The 18475-nt window shown below is 44.4% G+C and overlaps 13 non-coding genes across 13 annotated transcripts; all 13 read left to right on the plus strand.

Annotated features, from left to right (window-relative positions):
- The first annotated feature begins 18 nt into the window (after positions 1 to 18).
- TRNAL-CAA (transfer RNA leucine (anticodon CAA)) lies at positions 19 to 140 on the plus strand. Its single transcript has 2 exons — positions 19 to 56; positions 95 to 140. It is a non-coding gene; the product is annotated as a tRNA-Leu (tRNA).
- Positions 141 to 963: 823 nt separating this feature from the next.
- TRNAL-CAA (transfer RNA leucine (anticodon CAA)) lies at positions 964 to 1085 on the plus strand. The gene is made up of 2 exons: positions 964 to 1001; positions 1040 to 1085. It is a non-coding gene; the product is annotated as a tRNA-Leu (tRNA).
- A 1579-nt stretch (positions 1086 to 2664) lies between these two features.
- TRNAL-CAA (transfer RNA leucine (anticodon CAA)) lies at positions 2665 to 2786 on the plus strand. The gene is made up of 2 exons: positions 2665 to 2702; positions 2741 to 2786. It is a non-coding gene; the product is annotated as a tRNA-Leu (tRNA).
- An 824-nt stretch (positions 2787 to 3610) lies between these two features.
- On the plus strand, positions 3611 to 3732 carry TRNAL-CAA (transfer RNA leucine (anticodon CAA)). The gene is made up of 2 exons: positions 3611 to 3648; positions 3687 to 3732. It is a non-coding gene; the product is annotated as a tRNA-Leu (tRNA).
- A 255-nt stretch (positions 3733 to 3987) lies between these two features.
- On the plus strand, positions 3988 to 4109 carry TRNAL-CAA (transfer RNA leucine (anticodon CAA)). Its single transcript has 2 exons — positions 3988 to 4025; positions 4064 to 4109. It is a non-coding gene; the product is annotated as a tRNA-Leu (tRNA).
- Positions 4110 to 4743: 634 nt separating this feature from the next.
- Positions 4744 to 4865, plus strand: TRNAL-CAA (transfer RNA leucine (anticodon CAA)). The gene is made up of 2 exons: positions 4744 to 4781; positions 4820 to 4865. It is a non-coding gene; the product is annotated as a tRNA-Leu (tRNA).
- Positions 4866 to 5119: 254 nt separating this feature from the next.
- On the plus strand, positions 5120 to 5241 carry TRNAL-CAA (transfer RNA leucine (anticodon CAA)). Its single transcript has 2 exons — positions 5120 to 5157; positions 5196 to 5241. It is a non-coding gene; the product is annotated as a tRNA-Leu (tRNA).
- Positions 5242 to 8328: 3087 nt separating this feature from the next.
- On the plus strand, positions 8329 to 8450 carry TRNAL-CAA (transfer RNA leucine (anticodon CAA)). Its single transcript has 2 exons — positions 8329 to 8366; positions 8405 to 8450. It is a non-coding gene; the product is annotated as a tRNA-Leu (tRNA).
- A 2711-nt stretch (positions 8451 to 11161) lies between these two features.
- TRNAL-CAA (transfer RNA leucine (anticodon CAA)) lies at positions 11162 to 11283 on the plus strand. The gene is made up of 2 exons: positions 11162 to 11199; positions 11238 to 11283. It is a non-coding gene; the product is annotated as a tRNA-Leu (tRNA).
- A 1580-nt stretch (positions 11284 to 12863) lies between these two features.
- Positions 12864 to 12985, plus strand: TRNAL-CAA (transfer RNA leucine (anticodon CAA)). Its single transcript has 2 exons — positions 12864 to 12901; positions 12940 to 12985. It is a non-coding gene; the product is annotated as a tRNA-Leu (tRNA).
- Positions 12986 to 13240: 255 nt separating this feature from the next.
- Positions 13241 to 13362, plus strand: TRNAL-CAA (transfer RNA leucine (anticodon CAA)). The gene is made up of 2 exons: positions 13241 to 13278; positions 13317 to 13362. It is a non-coding gene; the product is annotated as a tRNA-Leu (tRNA).
- Positions 13363 to 14372: 1010 nt separating this feature from the next.
- TRNAL-CAA (transfer RNA leucine (anticodon CAA)) lies at positions 14373 to 14494 on the plus strand. The gene is made up of 2 exons: positions 14373 to 14410; positions 14449 to 14494. It is a non-coding gene; the product is annotated as a tRNA-Leu (tRNA).
- A 2898-nt stretch (positions 14495 to 17392) lies between these two features.
- On the plus strand, positions 17393 to 17514 carry TRNAL-CAA (transfer RNA leucine (anticodon CAA)). The gene is made up of 2 exons: positions 17393 to 17430; positions 17469 to 17514. It is a non-coding gene; the product is annotated as a tRNA-Leu (tRNA).
- The last annotated feature ends 961 nt before the right edge of the window (positions 17515 to 18475 follow it).

Consider the following 18475-nt stretch of genomic DNA (forward strand, 5'->3'; position numbering starts at 1 on the left):
CCAATTGAATGAATCCAAGTCAGGGTGGCCGAGCGGTCTAAGGCGCCAGACTCAAGGGGCTTAGTTTCATTCGTTCACAACGTTAATCTGTGTATTCTGGTCCTCGTATGAGGGCGTGGGTTCGAATCCCACTTCTGACACGGTATGTTTTATGAAATTAACTGGAAGAGATGTAATTTATAAAACGTCCAAATTAGAGGTGACCACGTCAGGATGGCGGAGCGGTCTAAGGCGCAAGAGTCAAGGGGCGTAGTTTCTATCGTTCACAACGTGAATCTGTGTATTCTGGTCCTCGTATGAGGGCGTGGGTTCGAATCCCACTTCTGACATGATATGTTTTATGAAATTAACTGGAAGAGATGTAATTTATAAAACGTCCCAATTGAATGAATCCAAGTCAGGGTGACCGAGCGGTCTAAGGCGCCACACTCAAGGGGCTCAGTTTCCTTCGTTCACAACGTGAATCTGTGTATTCTGATCCTCGTATTAGGGCGTGGGTTCGAATCCCACTTCTGACACGATATGTTTTATGAAATTAACTAGAATAGATGTAATTTATAAAACGTCCCAATTGAAAGAATCCATGTCAGGATGACCAAGCGGTCTAAGGCGCCACACTCAAGAGGCTCATTTTCCTTCGTTCACAACGTGAATCTGTGTATTCTGGTCCTCTTATGAGGGCGTGGGTTCGAATCCCACTTCTGACACGAAGTGGTTGATGAAATTAAATGGAAGAGATGTAATTTATAAAACGTCCAAATTAGAAGTGACCACGTCAGGATGGCGGAGCGGTCTAAGGCGCAAGACTCAAGGGGCGTAGTTTGTTTCGTTCACAACGTGAATTTGTGTATTCTGGTCCTCGTATGAGGGCGTGGGTTCAAATCCCACTTCTGACACGATATGTTTTGTGAAATTAACTGGAAGAGATGTAATTTATAAAACGTCCGAATTGAATGAATCCAAGTCAGGGTGGCCGAGCGGTCTAAGGCGCCAGACTCAAGGGGCTCAGTTTCCTTCGTTAACAACGTGAATCTGTGTATTCTGGTCCTCTTATGAGGGCGTGGGTTCGAATCCCACTTCTGACAGGATATGTTTTATGAAATTAACTAGAATAGATGTAATTTATAAAACTTCCCAATTGAAAGAATCCATGTCAGGATGGCCGAGCGGTCTAAGGCGCCAGACTCAAGGGGCTCAGTTTCTTTCGTTCACAACGTGAATCTGTGTATTCTGGTCCTCGTATGAGGGCGTTGGTTCGAATCCCACTTCTGACACGATATGTTTTATGAAATTAACTGGAAGAGATGTAATTTATAAAACTTCCCAATTGAAAGAATCCATGTCAGGATGGCCGAGCGGTCTAAGGCGCCAGACTCAAGGGGCTCAGTTTTCTTCGTTCACAACGTGAATCTGTGTATTCCGGTCCTCGTATGAGGGCGTGGGTTCGAATCCCACTTCTGACACGATATGTTTTATGAAATCAACTGGAAGAGATGTAATTTATAAAACGTCCCAATTGAATGAATGCAAGTCAGGGTGGCCGATTGGTCTAAGGCGCCAGACTCAAGGGGCTCAGTTTCCTTCGTTCACAACGTGAATCTGTGTATTCTGGTCCTCGTATGAGGGTGTGGGTTCGAATCCCACTTCTGACACGATATGTTTTATGAAATTAACTGGAAGAGATTTAATTTATAAAACGTCCCAATTGAATGAATCCAAGTCAGGATGGCCGAGCGGTCTAAAGCGCCAGACTCAAGGGGTTAAGTTTCCTTCGTTCACAACGTGAATCTGTGTATTCTGATCCTCGTATGAGGGCGTGGGTTCGAATCCCACTTCTGACACGGTATGTTTTATGAAATTAACTGGAAGAGATGTAATTTATAAAACGTCCAAATTAGAGGTGACCACGTCAGGATGGCGGAGCGGTCTAAGGCGCAAGAGTCAAGGGGCGTAGTTTCTTTCGTTCACAACTTGAATCTGTGTATTCCGGTCCTCGTATGAGGGCGTGGGTTCGAATCCCACTTCTGACATGATATGTTTTATGAAATTAACTGGAAGAGATGTAATTTATAAAACGTCCCAATTGAATGAATCCAAGTCAGGGTGACCGAGCGGTCTAAGGCGCCACACTCAAGGGGCTCAGTTTCCTTCGTTCACAACGTGAATCTGTGTATTCTGATCCTCGTATTAGGGCGTGGGTTCGAATCCCACTTCTGACACGATATGTTTTATGAAATTAACTAGAATAGATGTAATTTATAAAACGTCCCAATTGAAAGAATCCATGTCAGGATGACCAAGCGGTCTAAGGCGCCACACTCAAGAGGCTCATTTTCCTTCGTTCACAACGTGAATCTGTGTATTCTGGTCCTCTTATGAGGGCGTGGGTTCGAATCCCACTTCTGACACGAAGTGGTTGATGAAATTAAATGGAAGAGATGTAATTTATAAAACGTCCAAATTAGAAGTGACCACGTCAGGATGGCGGAGCGGTCTAAGGCGCAAGACTCAAGGGGCGTAGTTTGTTTCGTTCACAACGTGAATTTGTGTATTCTGGTCCTCGTATGAGGGCGTGGGTTCAAATCCCACTTCTGACACGATATGTTTTGTGAAATTAACTGGAAGAGATGTAATTTATAAAACGTCCGAATTGAATGAATCCAAGTCAGGGTGGCCGAGCGGTCTAAGGCGCCAGACTCAAGGGGCTCAGTTTCCTTCGTTAACAACGTGAATCTGTGTATTCTGGTCCTCTTATGAGGGCGTGGGTTCGAATCCCACTTCTGACAGGATATGTTTTATGAAATTAACTAGAATAGATGTAATTTATAAAACTTCCCAATTGAAATAATCCATGTCAGGATGGCCGAGCGGTCTAAGGCGCCAGACTCAAGGGGCTCAGTTTCTTTCGTTCACAACGTGAATCTGTGTATTCTGGTCCTCGTATGAGGGCGTTGGTTCGAATCCCACTTCTGACACGATATGTTTTATGAAATTAACTGGAAGAGATGTAATTTATAAAACTTCCCAATTGAAAGAATCCATGTCAGGATGGCCGAGCGGTCTAAGGCGCCAGACTCAAGGGGCTCAGTTTTCTTCGTTCACAACGTGAATCTGTGTATTCCGGTCCTCGTATGAGGGCGTGGGTTCGAATCCCACTTCTGACACGATATGTTTTATGAAATCAACTGGAAGAGATGTAATTTATAAAACGTCCCAATTGAATGAATGCAAGTCAGGGTGGCCGATTGGTCTAAGGCGCCAGACTCAAGGGGCTCAGTTTCCTTCGTTCACAACGTGAATCTGTGTATTCTGGTCCTCGTATGAGGGCGTGGGTTCGAATCCCACTTCTAACACGATATGTTTTATGAAAATAAATAGAATAGATGTAATTTATAAAACGTCCCAATTGAAAGAATCCATGTCAGGATGGCCGAGCGGTCTAAGGCGCCAGACTCAAGGGGCTCAGTTTCCTTCGTTCACAACGTGAATATGTGTATTCTGGTCCTCGTATGAGGGCGTGGGTTCGAATCCCACTTCTGAACACGAAGTGGTTTATGAAATTAACTGGAAGAGATGTAATTTATAAAACGTCCCAATTGAATGAATCCAAGTCAGGGTGGCCGAGCGGTCTAAGGCGCCAGACTCAAGGGGCTCAGTTTCCTTCGTTCACAACGTGAATCTGTGTATTCTGGTCCTCGTATGAGGGCGTGGGTTCGAATCCCACTTCTGACACGAAGTGGTTTATGAAATTAACTGGAAAAGATGTAATTTATAAAACGTCAAAATTGAATGAATCCAAGTCAGGATGGCGGAGCGGTCTAAGGCGCAAGACTCAAGAACGTAGTTTCTTTCGTTCACAACGTGAATCTGTAAATTTTGGTCCTCGTATGAGGGCGTGGGTTCGAATCCCACTTCTGACACGATATGTTTTATGAAATTAACTGGAAGAGATGTAATTTATAAAACGTCCCAATTGAATGAATCCAAGTCAGGGTGGCCGAGCGGTCTAAGGCGCCAGACTCAAGGGGCTCAGTTTCCTTCGTTCACAAGGTGAATCTGTGTATTCTGGTCCTCGTATGAGGGCGTGGGTTCAAATCCCACTTCTGACACGATATGTTTTATGAAATTAACTGGAGAAGATGTAATTTATAAAACGTCAAAATTGAATGAATCCAAGTCAGGATGGCGGAGCGGTCTAAGGCGCCAGACTCAAGGGGCTTAGTTTGTTTCGTTCACAACGTGAATCTGTGTATTCTGGTCCTCTTATGAGGGCGTGGGTTCGAAGCCCACTTCTGACAGGATATGTTTTATGAAATTAACTAGAATAGATGTAATTTATAAAACGTCCCAATTGAATGAATCCAAGTGAGGATGGCCGAGCGGTCTAAAGCGCCAGACTCAAGGGGCTAAGTTTCCTTCGTTCACAACGTGAATCTGTGTATTCTGATCCTCGTATGAGGGCGTGGGTTCGAATCCCACTTCTGACACGATATGTTTTATGAAATGAACTGGAAGAGATGTAATTTATAAAACATCCCAATTGAATGAATCCAATTCAGGGTGGCCGAGCGGTCTAAGGCGCCAGACTCAAAGGGCTAAGTTTCCTTCGTTCACAACGTGAATCTGTGTATTCTGGTCCTCGTATGAGGGAGTGGGTTCGAATCCCACTTCTGACACGATATGTTTTATGAAATTAACTGGAAGAGATGTAATTTATAAAACGTCCTAATTGAATGAATCCAAGTCAGGGTGGCCGAGCGGTCTAAGGCGCCAGACTCAAGGGGCTCAGTTTCCTTCGTTCACAACGTGAATCTGTGTATTCTGGTCCTCGTATGAGGGCGTGGGTTCAAATCCCACTTCTGACACGATATGTTTTATGAAATAAACTGGAAGAGATGTAATTTATAAAACGTCCTAATTGAATGAATCCAAGTCAGGGTGGCCGAGCGGTCTAAGGCGCCAGACTCAAGGGGCTCAGTTTCTTTCGTTCACAACGTGAATCTGTGTATTCTGGTCATCTTATGAGGGCGTGGGTTCGAATCCCACTTCTGACAGGATGTTTTATGAAATTAACTAGCGTAGATGTAATTTATAAAACGTCCCAATTGAAAGAATCCTTGTCAGGATGGCCGAGCGGTCTAAGGCGCCAGACTCAAGGGGCTCAGTTTCCTTCGTTAACAACGTGAATCTGTGTATTCTGGTCCTCGTTTGAGGGCGTGGGTTCGAATCCCACTTCTGACACGATATGTTTTATGAAATTAACTGGAAGAGATGTAATTTATAAAACGTCCCAATTGAATGAATCCAAGTCAGGGTGGCCGAGCGGTCTAAGGCGCCAGACTCAAGGGGCTCAGTTTCCTTCGTTCACAACGTGAATCTGTGTATTCTGGTCCTCGTATGAGGGCGTGGGTTAGAATCCCACTTCTGACACGGTATGTTTTATGAAATTAAATAGAATAGATGTAATTTATAAAACGTCCCAATTGAAAGAATCCATGTCAGGATGGCCGAGCGGTCTAAGGCGCCACACTCAATGGGCTCATTTTCCTTCGTTCACAACGTGAATCTGTGTATTCTGGTCCTCTTATGAGGGCGTGGGTTCGAATCCCACTTCTGACACGAAGTGGTTGATGAAACTAACTGGAAGAGATGTAATTTATAAAACGTCCAAATTAGAAGTGACCACGTCAGGATGGCGGAGCGGTCTAAGGCGCAAGACTCAAGGGGCGTAGTTTCATTTGTTCACAACGTGAATCTGTGTATTCTGGTCCTCGTATGTGGGCGTGTGTTCGAATCTCACTTCTGACACGATATGTTTTATGAAATTAACTGGAAGAGATGTAATTTATAAAACGTCCCAATTGAATGAATCCAAGTGAGGATGGCCGAGCGGTCTAAAGCGCCAGACTCAAGGGGCTAAGTTTCCTTCGTTCACAACGTGAATCTGTGTATTCTGGTCCTCGTATGAGGGAGTGGGTTCGAATCCCACTTCTGACACGATATGTTTTATGAAATTAACTGGAAGGGATGTAATTTATAAAACGTCCAAATTAGATGTGACCACGTCAGGATGGCGGAGCGGTCTAAGGCGCAAGACTCAAGGGGCGTTGTTTCTTTCGTTCACAACGTGAATCTGTGTATTCTGGTCCTCGTATGAGGGCGTGGGTTCAAATCCCACTTCTGACACGATATGTTTTATGAAATTAACTGGAAGAGATGTAATTTATAAAACGTCCCAATTGAATGAATCCAAGTCAGGGTGGCCAAGCGGTCTAAGGCGCCAGACTCAAGGGGCTCAGTTTCCTTCGTTCACAACGTGAATCTGTGTATTGTGGTCCTCGTATGAGGGTGTGGGTTCAAATCCCACTTCTGACACGATATGTTTTATGAAATAAAATGGAAGAGATGTAATTTATAAAACGTCCTAATTGAATGAATCCAAGTCAGGGTGGCCGAGCGGTCTAAGGCGCCAGACTCAAGGGGCTCAGTTTCTTTCGTTCACAACGTGAATCTGTGTATTCTGGTCATCTTATGAGGGCGTGGGTTCGAATCCCACTTCTGACAGGATGTTTTATGAAATTAACTAGAATAGATGTAATTTATAAAACGTCCCAATTGAAAGAATCCTTGTCAGGATGGCCGAGCGGTCTAAGGCGCCACACTCAAGGGGCTCAGTTTCCTTCGTTAACAACGTGAATCTGTGTATTCTGGTCCTCGTATGAGGGCGTGGGTTCGAATCCCACTTCTGACACGATATGTTTTATGAAATTAACTGGAAGAGATGTAATTTATAAAACGTCCAAATTAGAGGTGACCACGTCAGGATGACGGAGCGGTCTAAGGCGCTAGACTCAAGGGGCGTAGTTTCTTTCGTTCACAACGTGAATCTGTGTATTCTGGTCCTCGTATGTGGGCGTGCGTTCAAATCCCACTTCTGACACGATATGTTTTATGAAATTAACTGGAAGAGATGTAATTTATAAAACGTCCCAATTGAATGAATCCAAGTCAGGGTGGCCGAGCGGTCTAAGGCGCCACACTCAAGGGGCTCATTTTCCTTCGTTCACAACGTGAATCTGTGTATTCTGGTCCTCTTATGAGGGCGTGGGTTCGAATCCCACTTCTGACACGAAGTGGTTGATGAAATTAACTGGAAGAGATGTAATTTATAAAACGTCCAAATTAGAAGTGACCACGTCAGGATGGCGGAGCGGTCTAAGGCGCAAGACTCAAGGGGCGTAGTTCCTTTCGTTCAAAACGTGAATCTGTGTATTCTGGTCCTCGTATGAGGGCGTGGGTTCGAATCCCACTTCTGACACGATATGTTTTATGAAATTAACTGGAAGAGATTTAATTTATAAAACGTCCCAATTGAATGAATCCAAGTCAGGATGGCCGAGCGGTCTAAAGCGCCAGACTCAAGGGGCTAAGTTTCCTTCGTTCACAACGTGAATCTGTGTATTCTGATCCTCGTATGAGGGCGTGGGTTCGAATCCCACTTCTGACACGATATGTTTTATGAAATGAACTGGAAGAGATGTAATTTATAAAACATCCCAATTGAATGAATCCAATTCAGGGTGGCCGAGCGGTCTAACGCGCCAGACCCAAGGGGCTAAGTTTCCTTCGTTCACAACGTGAATCTGTGTATTCTGGTCCCCGTATGAGGGAGTGGGTTCGAATCCCACTTCTGACACGATATGTTTTATGAAATTAACTGGAAGAGATGTAATTTATAAAACGTCCAAATTAGATGTGACCACGTCAGGATGGCGGAGCGGTCTAAGGCGCAAGACTCAAGGGGCGTAGTTTCTTTCGTTCACAACGTGAATCTGTGTATTCTGGTCCTCGTATGAGGGCGTGGGTTCAAATCCCACTTCTGACACGATATGTTTTATGAAATTAACTGGAAGAGATGTAATTTATAAAACATCCCAATTGAATGAATCCAATTCAGGGTGGCCGAGCGGTCTAAGGCGCCAGACTCAAGGGGCTCAGTTTCCTTCGTTCACAACGTGAATCTGTGTATTCTGGTCCTCGTATGAGGGCGTGGGTTCAAATCCCACTTCTGACACGATATGTTTTATGAAATAAACTGGAAGAGATGTAATTTATAAAACGTCCTAATTGAATGAATCCAAGTCAGGGTGGCCGAGCGGTCTAAGGCGCCAGACTCAAGGGGCTCAGTTTCTTTCGTTCACAACGTGAATCTGTGTATTCTGGTCATCTTATGAGGGCGTGGGTTCGAATCCCACTTCTGACAGGATGTTTTATGAAATTAACTAGAATAGATGTAATTTATAAAACGTCCCAATTGAAAGAATCCTTGTCAGGATGGCCGAGCGGTCTAAGGCGCCAGACTCAAGGGGCTCAGTTTCCTTCGTTAACAACGTGAATCTGTGTATTCTGGTCCTCGTATGAGGGCGTGGGTTCGAATCCCACTTCTGACACGATATGTTTTATGAAATTAACTGGAAGAGATGTAATTTATAAAACGTCCAAATTAGAGGTGACCACGTCAGGATGACGGAGCGGTCTAAGGCGCTAGACTCAAGGGGCGTAGTTTCTTTCGTTCACAACGTGAATCTGTGTATTCTGGTCCTCTTATGAGGGCGTGGGTTCGAATCCCACTTCTGACATGATATGTTTTATGAAATTAACTGGAAGAGATGTAATTTATAAAACGTCCCAATTGAATGAATCCAAGTCAGGGTGACCGAGCGGTCTAAGGCGCCACACTCAAGGGGCTCAGTTTCCTTCGTTCACAACGTGAATCTGTGTATTCTGATCCTCGTATTAGGGCGTGGGTTCGAATCCCACTTCTGACACGATATGTTTTATGAAATTAACTAGAATAGATGTAATTTATAAAACGTCCCAATTGAAAGAATCCATGTCAGGATGACCAAGCGGTCTAAGGCGCCACACTCAAGAGGCTCATTTTCCTTCGTTCACAACGTGAATCTGTGTATTCTGGTCCTCTTATGAGGGCGTGGGTTCGAATCCCACTTCTGACACGAAGTGGTTGATGAAATTAAATGGAAGAGATGTAATTTATAAAACGTCCAAATTAGAAGTGACCACGTCAGGATGGCGGAGCGGTCTAAGGCGCAAGACTCAAGGGGCGTAGTTTGTTTCGTTCACAACGTGAATTTGTGTATTCTGGTCCTCGTATGAGGGCGTGGGTTCAAATCCCACTTCTGACACGATATGTTTTGTGAAATTAACTGGAAGAGATGTAATTTATAAAACGTCCAAATTAGAGGTGACCACGTCAGGATGACGGAGCGGTCTAAGGCGCTAGACTCAAGGGGCGTAGTTTCTTTCGTTCACAACGTGAATCTGTGTATTCTGGTCCTCGTATGTGGGCGTGCGTTCAAATCCCACTTCTGACACGATATGTTTTATGAAATTAACTGGAAGAGATGTAATTTATAAAACGTCCTAATTTAATGAATCCAAGTCAGGGTGGCCGAGCGGTCTAAGGCGCCACACTCAAGGGGCTCAGTTTCCTTCGTTAACAACGTGAATCTGTGTATTCTGGTCCTCGTATGAGGGCGTGGGTTCGAATCCCACTTCTGACACGATATGTTTTATGAAATTAACTGGAAGAGATGTAATTTATAAAACGTCCAAATTAGAGGTGACCACGTCAGGATGACGGAGCGGTCTAAGGCGCTAGACTCAAGGGGCGTAGTTTCTTTCGTTCACAACGTGAATCTGTGTATTCTGGTCCTCGTATGTGGGCGTGCGTTCAAATCCCACTTCTGACACGATATGTTTTATGAAATTAACTGGAAGAGATGTAATTTATAAAACGTCCCAATTGAATGAATCCAAGTCAGGGTGGCCGAGCGGTCTAAGGCGCCACACTCAAGGGGCTCATTTTCCTTCGTTCACAACGTGAATCTGTGTATTCTGGTCCTCTTATGAGGGCGTGGGTTCGAATCCCACTTCTGACACGAAGTGGTTGATGAAATTAACTGGAAGAGATGTAATTTATAAAACGTCCAAATTAGAAGTGACCACGTCAGGATGGCGGAGCGGTCTAAGGCGCAAGACTCAAGGGGCGTAGTTCCTTTCGTTCAAAACGTGAATCTGTGTATTCTGGTCCTCGTATGAGGGCGTGGGTTCGAATCCCACTTCTGACACGATATGTTTTATGAAATTAACTGGAAGAGATTTAATTTATAAAACGTCCCAATTGAATGAATCCAAGTCAGGATGGCCGAGCGGTCTAAAGCGCCAGACTCAAGGGGCTAAGTTTCCTTCGTTCACAACGTGAATCTGTGTATTCTGATCCTCGTATGAGGGCGTGGGTTCGAATCCCACTTCTGACAAGATATGTTTTATGAAATGAACTGGAAGAGATGTAATTTATAAAACATCCCAATTGAATGAATCCAATTCAGGGTGGCCGAGCGGTCTAACGCGCCAGACCCAAGGGGCTAAGTTTCCTTCGTTCACAACGTGAATCTGTGTATTCTGGTCCCCGTATGAGGGAGTGGGTTCGAATCCCACTTCTGACACGATATGTTTTATGAAATTAACTGGAAGAGATGTAATTTATAAAACGTCCAAATTAGATGTGACCACGTCAGGATGGCGGAGCGGTCTAAGGCGCAAGACTCAAGGGGCGTAGTTTCTTTCGTTCACAACGTGAATCTGTGTATTCTGGTCCTCGTATGAGGGCGTGGGTTCAAATCCCACTTCTGACACGATATGTTTTATGAAATTAACTGGAAGAGATGTAATTTATAAAACATCCCAATTGAATGAATCCAATTCAGGGTGGCCGAGCGGTCTAAGGCGCCAGACTCAAGGGGCTCAGTTTCCTTCGTTCACAACGTGAATCTGTGTATTCTGGTCCTCGTATGAGGGCGTGGGTTCAAATCCCACTTCTGACACGATATGTTTTATGAAATAAACTGGAAGAGATGTAATTTATAAAACGTCCTAATTGAATGAATCCAAGTCAGGGTGGCCGAGCGGTCTAAGGCGCCAGACTCAAGGGGCTCAGTTTCTTTCGTTCACAACGTGAATCTGTGTATTCTGGTCATCTTATGAGGGCGTGGGTTCGAATCCCACTTCTGACAGGATGTTTTATGAAATTAACTAGAATAGATGTAATTTATAAAACGTCCCAATTGAAAGAATCCTTGTCAGGATGGCCGAGCGGTCTAAGGCGCCAGACTCAAGGGGCTCAGTTTCCTTCGTTAACAACGTGAATCTGTGTATTCTGGTCCTCGTATGAGGGCGTGGGTTCGAATCCCACTTCTGACACGATATGTTTTATGAAATTAACTGGAAGAGATGTAATTTATAAAACGTCCAAATTAGAGGTGACCACGTCAGGATGACGGAGCGGTCTAAGGCGCTAGACTCAAGGGGCGTAGTTTCTTTCGTTCACAACGTGAATCTGTGTATTCTGGTCCTCTTATGAGGGCGTGGGTTCGAATCCCACTTCTGACATGATATGTTTTATGAAATTAACTGGAAGAGATGTAATTTATAAAACGTCCCAATTGAATGAATCCAAGTCAGGGTGACCGAGCGGTCTAAGGCGCCACACTCAAGGGGCTCAGTTTCCTTCGTTCACAACGTGAATCTGTGTATTCTGATCCTCGTATTAGGGCGTGGGTTCGAATCCCACTTCTGACACGATATGTTTTATGAAATTAACTAGAATAGATGTAATTTATAAAACGTCCCAATTGAAAGAATCCATGTCAGGATGACCAAGCGGTCTAAGGCGCCACACTCAAGAGGCTCATTTTCCTTCGTTCACAACGTGAATCTGTGTATTCTGGTCCTCTTATGAGGGCGTGGGTTCGAATCCCACTTCTGACACGAAGTGGTTGATGAAATTAAATGGAAGAGATGTAATTTATAAAACGTCCAAATTAGAAGTGACCACGTCAGGATGGCGGAGCGGTCTAAGGCGCAAGACTCAAGGGGCGTAGTTTGTTTCGTTCACAACGTGAATTTGTGTATTCTGGTCCTCGTATGAGGGCGTGGGTTCAAATCCCACTTCTGACACGATATGTTTTGTGAAATTAACTGGAAGAGATGTAATTTATAAAACTTCCCAATTGAAAGAATCCATGTCAGGATGGCCGAGCGGTCTAAGGCGCCAGACTCAAGGGGCTCAGTTTCTTTCGTTCACAACGTGAATCTGTGTATTCTGGTCCTCGTATGAGGGCGTTGGTTCGAATCCCACTTCTGACACGATATGTTTTATGAAATTAACTGGAAGAGATGTAATTTATAAAACTTCCCAATTGAAAGAATCCATGTCAGGATGGCCGAGCGGTCTAAGGCGCCAGACTCAAGGGGCTCAGTTTTCTTCGTTCACAACGTGAATCTGTGTATTCCGGTCCTCGTATGAGGGCGTGGGTTCGAATCCCACTTCTGACACGATATGTTTTATGAAATCAACTGGAAGAGATGTAATTTATAAAACGTCCCAATTGAATGAATGCAAGTCAGGGTGGCCGATTGGTCTAAGGCGCCAGACTCAAGGGGCTCAGTTTCCTTCGTTCACAACGTGAATCTGTGTATTCTGGTCCTCGTATGAGGGCGTGGGTTCGAATCCCACTTCTAACACGATATGTTTTATGAAAATAAATAGAATAGATGTAATTTATAAAACGTCCCAATTGAAAGAATCCATGTCAGGATGGCCGAGCGGTCTAAGGCGCCAGACTCAAGGGGCTCAGTTTCCTTCGTTCACAACGTGAATATGTGTATTCTGGTCCTCGTATGAGGGCGTGGGTTCGAATCCCACTTCTGAACACGAAGTGGTTTATGAAATTAACTGGAAGAGATGTAATTTATAAAACGTCCCAATTGAATGAATCCAAGTCAGGGTGGCCGAGCGGTCTAAGGCGCCAGACTCAAGGGGCTCAGTTTCCTTCGTTCACAACGTGAATCTGTGTATTCTGGTCCTCGTATGAGGGCGTGGGTTCGAATCCCACTTCTGACACGAAGTGGTTTATGAAATTAACTGGAAAAGATGTAATTTATAAAACGTCAAAATTGAATGAATCCAAGTCAGGATGGCGGAGCGGTCTAAGGCGCAAGACTCAAGAACGTAGTTTCTTTCGTTCACAACGTGAATCTGTAAATTTTGGTCCTCGTATGAGGGCGTGGGTTCGAATCCCACTTCTGACACGATATGTTTTATGAAATTAACTGGAAGAGATGTAATTTATAAAACGTCCCAATTGAATGAATCCAAGTCAGGGTGGCCGAGCGGTCTAAGGCGCCAGACTCAAGGGGCTCAGTTTCCTTCGTTCACAAGGTGAATCTGTGTATTCTGGTCCTCGTATGAGGGCGTGGGTTCAAATCCCACTTCTGACACGATATGTTTTATGAAATTAACTGGAGAAGATGTAATTTATAAAACGTCAAAATTGAATGAATCCAAGTCAGGATGGCGGAGCGGTCTAAGGCGCCAGACTCAAGGGGCTTAGTTTGTTTCGTTCACAACGTGAATCTGTGTATTCTGGTCCTCTTATGAGGGCGTGGGTTCGAAGCCCACTTCTGACAGGATATGTTTTATGAAATTAACTAGAATAGATGTAATTTATAAAACGTCCCAATTGAATGAATCCAAGTGAGGATGGCCGAGCGGTCTAAAGCGCCAGACTCAAGGGGCTAAGTTTCCTTCGTTCACAACGTGAATCTGTGTATTCTGATCCTCGTATGAGGGCGTGGGTTCGAATCCCACTTCTGACACGATATGTTTTATGAAATGAACTGGAAGAGATGTAATTTATAAAACATCCCAATTGAATGAATCCAATTCAGGGTGGCCGAGCGGTCTAAGGCGCCAGACTCAAAGGGCTAAGTTTCCTTCGTTCACAACGTGAATCTGTGTATTCTGGTCCTCGTATGAGGGAGTGGGTTCGAATCCCACTTCTGTCACGATATGTTTTATGAAATTAACTGGAAGAGATGTAATTTATAAAACGTCCTAATTGAATGAATCCAAGTCAGGGTGGCCAAGCGGTCTAAGGCGCCAGACTCAAGGGGCTCAGTTTCCTTCGTTCACAACGTGAATCTGTGTATTCTGGTCCTCGTATGAGGGCGTGGGTTCAAATCCCACTTCTGACACGATATGTTTTATGAAATAAACTGGAAGAGATGTAATTTATAAAACGTCCTAATTGAATGAATCCAAGTCAGGGTGGCCGAGCGGTCTAAGGCGCCAGACTCAAGGGGCTCAGTTTCTTTCGTTCACAACGTGAATCTGTGTATTCTGGTCATCTTATGAGGGCGTGGGTTCGAATCCCACTTCTGACAGGATGTTTTATGAAATTAACTAGCGTAGATGTAATTTATAAAACGTCCCAATTGAAAGAATCCTTGTCAGGATGGCCGAGCGGTCTAAGGCGCCAGACTCAAGGGGCTCAGTTTCCTTCGTTAACAACGTGAATCTGTGTATTCTGGTCCTCGTTTGAGGGCGTGGGTTCGAATCCCACTTCTGACACGATATGTTTTATGAAATTAACTGGAAGAGATGTAATTTATAAAACGTCCCAATTGAATGAATCCAAGTCAGGGTGGCCGAGCGGTCTAAGGCGCCAGACTCAAGGGGCTCAGTTTCCTTCGTTCACAACGTGAATCTGTGTATTCTGGTCCTCGTATGAGGGCGTGGGTTAGAATCCCACTTCTGACACGGTATGTTTTATGAAATTAAATAGAATAGATGTAATTTATAAAACGTCCCAATTGAAAGAATCCATGTCAGGATGGCCGAGCGGTCTAAGGCGCCACACTCAATGGGCTCATTTTCCTTCGTTCACAACGTGAATCTGTGTATTCTGGTCCTCTTATGAGGGCGTGGGTTCGAATCCCACTTCTGACACGAAGTGGTTGATGAAACTAACTGGAAGAGATGTAATTTATAAAACGTCCAAATTAGAAGTGACCACGTCAGGATGGCGGAGCGGTCTAAGGCGCAAGACTCAAGGGGCGTAGTTTCATTTGTTCACAACGTGAATCTGTGTATTCTGGTCCTCGTATGTGGGCGTGTGTTCGAATCTCACTTCTGACACGATATGTTTTATGAAATTAACTGGAAGAGATGTAATTTATAAAACGTCCCAATTGAATGAATCCAAGTGAGGATGGCCGAGCGGTCTAAAGCGCCAGACTCAAGGGGCTAAGTTTCCTTCGTTCACAACGTGAATCTGTGTATTCTGATCCTCGTATGAGGGCGTGAGTTCGAATCCCACTTCTGACACGATATGTTTTATGAAATTAACTGGAAGAGATGTAATTTATAAAACGTCCCAATTGAATGAATCCAAGTCAGGGTGGCCAAGCGGTCTAAGGCGCCAGACTCAAGGGGCTCAGTTTCCTTCGTTCACAACGTGAATCTGTGTATTGTGGTCCTCGTATGAGGGTGTGGGTTCAAATCCCACTTCTGACACGATATGTTTTATGAAATAAACTGGAAGAGATGTAATTTATAAAACGTCCTAATTGAATGAATCCAAGTCAGGGTGGCCGAGCGGTCTAAGGCGCCAGACTCAAGGGGCTCAGTTTCTTTCGTTCACAACGTGAATCTGTGTATTCTGGTCATCTTATGAGGGCGTGGGTTCGAATCCCACTTCTGACAGGATGTTTTATGAAATTAACTAGAATAGATGTAATTTATAAAACGTCCCAATTGAAAGAGTCCTTGTCAGGATGGCCGAGCGGTCTAAGGCGCCACACTCAAGGGGCTCAGTTTCCTTCGTTAACAACGTGAATCTGTGTATTCTGGTCCTCGTATGAGGGCGTGGGTTCGAATACCACTTCTGACACGATATGTTTTATGAAATTAACTGGAAGAGATGTAATTTATAAAACGTCCAAATTAGAGGTGACCACGTCAGGATGACGGAGCGGTCTAAGGCGCTAGACTCAAGGGGCGTAGTTTCTTTCGTTCACAACGTGAATCTGTGTATTCTGGTCCTCGTATGTGGGCGTGCGTTCAAATCCCACTTCTGACACGATATGTTTTATGAAATTAACTGGAAGAGATGTAATTTATAAAACGTCCCAATTGAATGAATCCAAGTCAGGGTGGCCGAGCGGTCTAAGGCGCCACACTCAAGGGGCTCATTTTCCTTCGTTCACAACGTGAATCTGTGTATTCTGGTCCTCTTATGAGGGCGTGGGTTTGAATCCCACTTCTGACACGAAGTGGTTGATGAAATTAACTGGAAGAGATGTAATTTATAAAACGTCCAAATTAGAAGTGACCACGTCAGGATGGCGGAGCGGTCTAAGGCGCAAGACTCAAGGGGCGTAGTTCCTTTCGTTCAAAACGTGAATCTGTGTATTCTGGTCCTCGTATGAGGGCGTGGGTTCGAATCCCACTTCTGACACGATATGTTTTATGAAATTAACTGGAAGAGATTTAATTTATAAAACGTCCCAATTGAATGAATCCAAGTCAGGATGGCCGAGCGGTCTAAAGCGCCAGACTCAAGGGGCTAAGTTTCCTTCGTTCACAACGTGAATCTGTGTATTCTGATCCTCGTATGAGGGCGTGGGTTCGAATCCCACTTCTGACACGATATGTTTTATGAAATGAACTGGAAGAGATGTAATTTATAAAACATCCCAATTGAATGAATCCAATTCAGGGTGGCCGAGCGGTCTAACGCGCCAGACTCAAGGGGCTAAGTTTCCTTCGTTCACAACGTGAATCTGTGTATTCTGGTCCCCGTATGAGGGAGTGGGTTCGAATCCCACTTCTGACACGATATGTTTTATGAAATTAACTGGAAGAGATGTAATTTATAAAACGTCCAAATTAGATGTGACCACGTCAGGATGGCGGAGCGGTCTAAGGCGCAAGACTCAAGGGGCGTAGTTTCTTTCGTTCACAACGTGAATCTGTGTATTCTGGTCCTCGTATGAGGGCGTGGGTTCAAATCCCACTTCTGACACGATATGTTTTATGAAGTTAACTGGAAGAGATGTAATTTATAAAACATCCCAATTGAATGAATCCAATTCAGGGTGGCCGAGCGGTCTAAGGCGCCAGACTCAAGGGGCTCAGTTTCCTTCGTTCACAACGTGAATCTGTGTATTCTGGTCCTCGTATGAGGGCGTGGGTTCAAATCCCACTTCTGACACGATATGTTTTATGAAATAAACTGGAAGAGATGTAATTTATAAAACGTCCTAATTGAATGAATCCAAGTCAGGGTGGCCGAGCGGTCTAAGGCGCCAGACTCAAGGGGCTCAGTTTCTTTCGTTCACAACGTGAATCTGTGTATTCTGGTCATCTTATGAGGGCGTGGGTTCGAATCCCACTTCTGACAGGATGTTTTATGAAATTAACTAGAATAGATGTAATTTATAAAACGTCCCAATTGAAAGAATCCTTGTCAGGATGGCCGAGCGGTCTAAGGCGCCAGACTCAAGGGGCTCAGTTTCCTTCGTTAACAACGTGAATCTGTGTATTCTGGTCCTCGTATGAGGGCGTGGGTTCGAATCCCACTTCTGACACGATATGTTTTATGAAATTAACTGGAAGAGATGTAATTTATAAAACGTCCAAATTAGAGGTGACCACGTCAGGATGACGGAGCGGTCTAAGGCGCTAGACTCAAGGGGCGTAGTTTCTTTCGTTCACAACGTGAATCTGTGTATTCTGGTCCTCGTATGTGGGCGTGCGTTCAAATCCCACTTCTGACACGATATGTTTTATGAAATTAACTGGAAGAGATGTAATTTATAAAACGTCCCAATTGAATGAATCCAAGTCAGGGTGGCCGAGCGGTCTAAGGCGTCAGACTCAAGGGGCTAAGTTTCCTTCGTTCACAACGTGAATCTGTGTATTCTGGTCCTCGTATGAGGGAGTGGGTTCGAATCCCACTTCTGACACGATATGTTTTATGAAATTAACTGGAAGGGATGTAATTTATAAAACGTCCAAATTAGATGTGACCACGTCAGGATGGCGGAGCGGTCTAAGGCGCAAGACTCAAGGGGCGTAGTTTCTTTCGTTCACAACGTGAATCTGTGTATTCTGGTCCTCGTATGAGGGCGTGGGTTCAAATCCCACTTCTGACACGATATGTTTTATGAAATTGACTGGAAGAGATGTAATTTATAAAACGTCCCAATTGAATGAATCCAAGTCAGGGTGGCCAAGCGGTCTAAGGCGCCAGACTCAAGGGGCTCAGTTTCCTTCGTTCACAACGTGAATCTGTGTATTCTGGTCCTCGTATGAGGGCGTGGGTTCAAATCCCACTTCTGACACGATATGTTTTATGAAATAAACTGGAAGAGATGTAATTTATAAAACGTCCTAATTGAATGAATCCAAGTCAGGGTGGCCGAGCGGTCTAAGGCGCCAGACTCAAGGGGCTCAGTTTCTTTCGTTCACAACGTGAATCTGTGTATTCTGGTCATCTTATGAGGGCGTGGGTTCGAATCCCACTTCTGACAGGATGTTTTATGAAAT

Source organism: Phalangium opilio, unplaced genomic scaffold (genome assembly GCF_054372755.1).
Source record: "Phalangium opilio isolate 3A_F unplaced genomic scaffold, DU_Popi_V2 ptg000090l_1, whole genome shotgun sequence".
Taxonomy (NCBI): Eukaryota; Metazoa; Arthropoda; class Arachnida; order Opiliones; family Phalangiidae; genus Phalangium; species Phalangium opilio.